Source organism: Spermophilus citellus (assembly GCF_964194105.1).
Source record: "Spermophilus citellus genome assembly, chromosome: 1".
In the NCBI taxonomy this organism is placed as follows: Eukaryota; Metazoa; Chordata; class Mammalia; order Rodentia; family Sciuridae; genus Spermophilus; species Spermophilus citellus.
The window spans coordinates 191,269,934-191,275,933 of record NC_138182.1 but is presented as its reverse complement, the minus strand read 5'-3'; positions in this window follow the sequence as shown (position 1 = coordinate 191,275,933).

Sequence of the window (6,000 nt, the reverse complement as noted above, 5' to 3'; positions counted from 1 at the left end):
TAAATCCCTTTGTAATTTAGTGGTGTCTTGAATAATTAGAGGGACAATGATCGATGATGAGGGAAATTGAACCCCAGCAGGTGGGCTGGAGGTCAGGTTAGAGGAGCCCAGAAAAAACTGATTCAGGGAAGCAGGGGAAGCTGAAGGTCCAGGGAGAGGAGGGACAGGTCCCGAAGTGCAGGTGGTGAGGAGGGGGGGACCACTAGTGTCAGTCCCAGAACCGGCTTTCAATGAAGGCCTGGTCATTTTGTTTTGTGATCACTTTGAGCAGTTAAGGACTTTCAGTGTCCTTTTTCTTGTCTGCAACAGTATCTTTCTCCCAAAATAGTTGTGAGGGGTTTGGTACCTAACTGTACTCAATAAATGCTAGCCATTGTCACAAAGTGCTTAAGATATGGCCCTGAATGTGGTAAATGCTCAGTAACGGGGGGCCATTGTTATGCAATAGTTACTTGAGCGGCCCTGGAGGCCCAGCCTTGACCCCCTCTCAGGGTGGAGTGAGGGATCAAAGGCCTGAAGATCCTGAATGTGAAAGCCCCTGACAAGCCACCAAGGATCCTGGGACCCCAGCCTTGAAGGCTTTGTGATGATTATTAAGCACTAGACAGCAGGGGAGTGAGGAGGAGGGGCTGTCAAATTTGAGCCAACTACCCCCACCTGCTCCTTCTCTAGAGTCAATGGTCTTCCTGGGGTCTTGGCAGGAGGAATGTGAAGGCCCCCAGTGAAAATAGGGAATACCTCAAGCCAAAGCTGGACCAGGTGAGCATCTGGGTCAGCCTCAAGGCAGAGAATGGGAAGCAGTCCCAAAAGCATCCTCCCCAGGCCACCTTCCTGCCCCCATAGACTTTGACAGATGGCACAGGGAACCAGGAAAAAAAAAAGAGAGAGAAGCTACAGGACCTTAAAAATGACCTCCTCACACTACATACAAAATTCAAGAGGATGACTTGAAATGGCAGTAGTAGGATTGAAATCAGACGGCAAGAGGGATTTATTTCCCTCCTGAGAGCAGTAAGTGAGCTACTTAGGAAGAGATTCTGAAACCTTTTGTTGGAGATCCGTAAGAATAATAATAGCTACCTGGTTAGATGCCTGGTGTTCTTCATGCATTAGATCATCAATTCCTACAAAATCTCATTGGGTAAGTGCTATTATTATCCCCATTTTATAGATAAAATTGCTGAGCTCAGATTAGGGAAGGCTCTTGTCCAGTACTTTATTATTCAGCAATATGAAGAGCAGTGCCAGGACCTCTATCCACTTGGAGACCCTGCTTCTTTGACACCTACCTTCAGGGAGGCGCTGGGGGGCCCAATTTAGAGCCGCCCACAATACTTCTCAAGGAATCTTGTGTTAAATTTGCAGAATCTCACCCCCATAAAGCTGTCATACAGGTAGATACAGATGCGCTTTGTCACTGCTAACCATCAGCTGGAAGCTTCCGATGCACTGCCCAAAGGACCCAAAGTCCACTCAGAACAGAAGCTCCAAGTTTTCCCCCTCCAGGGCCAGAAGGCTTCTTCAAAAAGGGAGCCAAAATGCATGGGGTGGGGGCTAAGAAGGCAGGAACTGCACAAGCCCAGACATTTTTTTTTCAGTGTATTTTGTTTGTTACTGGGAATTATGGTCAGATGCTCTACCGTGTAGTCCATCCCCAGCCCTTTTTCTACTTTTTAATTTTTTGGTACTAGAGATTGGTATGCAGGGGAGCTTAACCACTGAGCCACATCTCCAGCCCTTTTTAATTTTATTTTTTTTTCCTTTTTAATTTAAAAAAAATTTTGAGACAGGGTCGAACTAAATTGCTTAGGGTCTCACGAAATTGATGAGGCTGGCTTGGAACTCATGATCCTTCTGCTTCAGCCACTGGAATCATACATGTTTTTTCTTTCTTTCTTTCTTTCTTTCTTTCTTTCTTTCTTTCTTTCTTTTTTTTTTTATTTATTTATTTATTTTTGGTACTGAGGATTGAACCCAGGGCCCTGTGCATGTAAGGCAGCACTCTACCAACTGAGCTGTATCTCCAGCCCCATATATGCTATTTTTAAAAATATTTCCTTAGTTGTAAAGGGACACAATACCTTTATTTATTTATTTATTTTTGTGTAGTGCTGGAGATCAAACCCAGTACCTCATGCATGCTAGGCAAAAATGTTCTACCACTGAACCACAACCCCAGCCCCTATATATGCTATTTTTAAGAGAAAAAGTTGCCCATGGGGCTGGGGTTGTAGCTCAGTGGTAGAGCGCTCACCTAGCATGCTTGGGGCACTGAGTTCGATCCTCAGGACCACATAAAGTAAAATAAAGACATTGTGTCCACCTATAACTAAAAAATAAAATTGCCGATGTTCAAATAATCAGCAATTTGTAGAGTCACCATTCAGCTCCGATTTATCTGGTTTCCCCCATTAACCTTGATGTTCCTTTCTCATCCAGTCTCCTGTGTTGACAATGTTTTACCCAGGTCTAGCACAGGGGAGGCACTTAATAAATACGAGCTGTATGGCGCCATCCCAAGGGCACTCTACTTTCCTTTTGTAGCACAGACCATGAGTTTGGTTTCTTTGTCTCATGAATTTGAAGAATAAAATCCACGGACACAAGAGTAAGAGCCAAGTAACATGATTTATTGAGAGGAATAGAAAGAAAGCAGGGCTCCCAAAGAGGGAGGTAAGAGTGGGATGCCAAAGAGTGGCTATTGTCTAGGGGTTTATATAGATCTACAGGTTTAAGGAAGTCAGCCCCCTGCCCAATCCTGGGTAAGGTATTCCATGTCCATGATTTATTTATGTAGCCTTAATTCAATCAAAATATTTTTTTTCTCTTTAGAGAGAGAGAGAGAATTTTTTTAATATTTACTTTTTAGTCTTCGGCCGACACAACAACCTTATTTGTATGTGGTGCTGAGGATCAAACCCAGCACTACGTGCATGACAGGCAAACGCGCTACCGCTTTAGCCACATCCCCAGCCCCTTAATTCAATCAAAATATTGATCAGGTATTTTTCCTTCTTTGGAGAGGCATAGACCCCAGTCACATAGGTCCTGATTTAAAAATTGTCTTTATGTAAATATTTCAGCAAATATCTGCAGCTGCTATTTGTGCTCTACTGCCTAGGAAGTAACCTAGGGACTCATTTCCCTGTCTACCCAGACTTATCTCTTCTCCTAATTTCATCTCTCAGTCCCTCCTTCCTTTATATTTTTGTATTCCAGCCAACAGACCTAGGTAAGGAATTAGCCAACAACTCACACCAATCACAACATATGTGAATTAATAACCCTTCAAACCATCTGAGGAAGTTAGGTACAGTGGCACATGCTTAACTTTGGGACTCTGGGGCAGGAGGATTGCAAACAGCTTCAGCAACGTGGTAAGATGCTAAGCAATTTAGCAAGACCCTATCTCAAAACCAAACCAAAACAAAACAAAACAAACAAATTTTCAAGGATTTGGCTTTGCAGTCTTCCATCTGAGGACCTAGACATGGTAGAGCACATATAAGCCTTTGTGCTTTGTCTGAATTCCTCACCCATTGGCAAGAGAGACTTTTTAGGCCTGGCATGGTGGCACATGCCTGTAATTGAGCAATTTGAGAGGCTGAGGCAGGAGGATTTGTAGGCAGCCTCAGCAATTTATTGAGACCTTGTCTCAAATATAAAAAATAAAAAGGGCTAAACTGGGTGCAATGGTGCATACCTGTAATCCCAGCAAGGCAGTAATCATAGTTGAGGCAGGAGGATCACAAGTTCAAACCCACCTTCAGCAATGTAGTGAGGCCCTAAGCAACTCAGCGAGACTCTGTCTCTAATAAAATACAAAAAAGGGTGGGGATGTGGCTCAGTGGTTAAGCATCCCTGGGTTCAATCCCTGGTATGAGAGAGAGAGAGAGAGAGAGAGAGAGAGAGAGAGAGAGAGAGAGAGAGAGAGAGAGAGACTTTACTTTTGCAGTGCTGGGGCATTGGTGCACATCTGTAATCCTAGCAGATTGGGAAACTGAGGAGAAGGATCACATGTTCAAAGCCAGCCTCAGCAACTCAGCAAGATCCTGTCTCAAAATACAGACTAAAAAGGGCTGGAAATGTGGCTGGGTGGTTATGTGTCCCTGGGTTCAATCCCCAGTATAAAAAAACAAAAAATACCCCAGAGCCTCATGCAAGCTGGGCAAGCACTCCTCAACTGTGCTACATGCCCTCAACCTGACCCACAGAATTTGTGTACACAATAAACATTGTTTCGATTTTGGGGTCCTCAGTTACACAAGCAAAGTAACTGGAATACTCCTTCATTAGAAATCAGCTCTGTGAGGGCTGGGATTTTTTTCTGGGCCCAGTGCTAAATCTCTAGCACAGGTGCTAAATCACTGTTCAGCAAATACTTGTTGAATGAGAGGATGTATCTTTTAGGGTTCAGAAGATGATACTATGACCTTCTCCTGGCCTCCTGTCCCCCCCACTTATTTCCCACCTCCACCTCCAGGCTGCCAAAGAAACTAGAATTCCATTTCCCCAAGATGAGTCATAGATATCAGAACTCTTTTTCCACAAAGGCATGCTTGAAGCCTAAAAATATTACCTTTTTTTTTTCTTTGTACCAGAGATTGAATGCAGAGGTGCTTTACCACTGAGCTACATCCCCAGCCCTTTTTTTTTTTTTTTTTTTTTTTTTTTATCTTGAGGCAGGGTCTTGCTAAATTGCTTATAGCCTCACTTAATTGCTGAGGCTGGCTTTGAATTTGCCAATCCTCCTGCCTTAGCCTCCTGAGCTGTTGGAATTATAAAAATATTACTTTAATCTTCCCTTTAACACACACATATATACTGTGTAAAAGTTGATAATAAGGAAACTAAGACCCTCATTCCAGAGAGATCCTGCCCCATATCCAGGAAAAGAAATGCTTCATGGAGCATCCGGGAAGAATCTGAATAGACAGCCTTGCCCACTCAGTTTATTTCTATTAGTGCATAAGCTTTTTGTTCAATCACATTGTACACAACTCCTTGTATCATTGAGCCTAAGCATAAAGAGATAATTCACCCTGGGACTTTGGGTCTTCATTCAGAAAGCTCCAGCATCATGTAAAACTATGATCCAGTAAGTGGATCATAGTTTTATATGTCTATTTCTCATGTTAAATCTATTGCAACAGACTTAAAAGATTTGAACCTTTAGAGGAAAAAAAATTGAACTTCCCTACATATATCTGTCCTGTTCCATCCAAACAGCTGATACAATTGGTCCTAAGGTGTTAAGGGCTGAAAATGCCTCTATGCAGGAACCATTGGGAACCATTTACATTTTAGATGGCAATCATGACTAAGGGTTAGTATGGCTTATCAAGGGGACCCCTCCTCCCTATCCCACATGTCTGACTTCCTGTCTGGCTTTAGTGTCAGCAGCTGGCCACACTGATCTTGTGCTGGACATGCTGTGAATGTGACTGCCCTCAGCTTAGCCACCCATTCCAAGGACCTTGGCTGTGCCTAGTACTTCTAAAGGGCAACTAGGATACAGGCTTTGGTCTTCAAGATGACAAAGAGATCTTTGGGGGAAGACAAGAAGAGTTGTCACAGAGCAGATACTTGCCTTGGGACTTTTGAACTGTGGACCTCAGCGCAGAGGAGAGACCATAACAGCTTCTCTGACACATAGGCCTTTATTCATGCTTTTCCCTGGGCCTGGAAGGGCAGCCTCTTCCTCACCAGGCCTGATAATCTCCTACCTGTAACTCAGGTTCCAATGAAATTTTGTTCTCTCCAAACCCCCTCCTCTAAACCTCCCAACCTGGATTAGGACCCTTCCTTTGTACTTCATCGCCTCCCATACCTCCCTCTACCAAATATTTAAGTTGCTGATAGACCTTTATTTACTTATACATGGTTCTGAGAATCAAACCCAGTGTCTCTCACATGCCAGGCAAGTGCGTTACCACTGAGCCCCAGCCCCAGCCCCCATAGGATTATAATTATAATTTATCTCTGTCTGTTTGACCATAG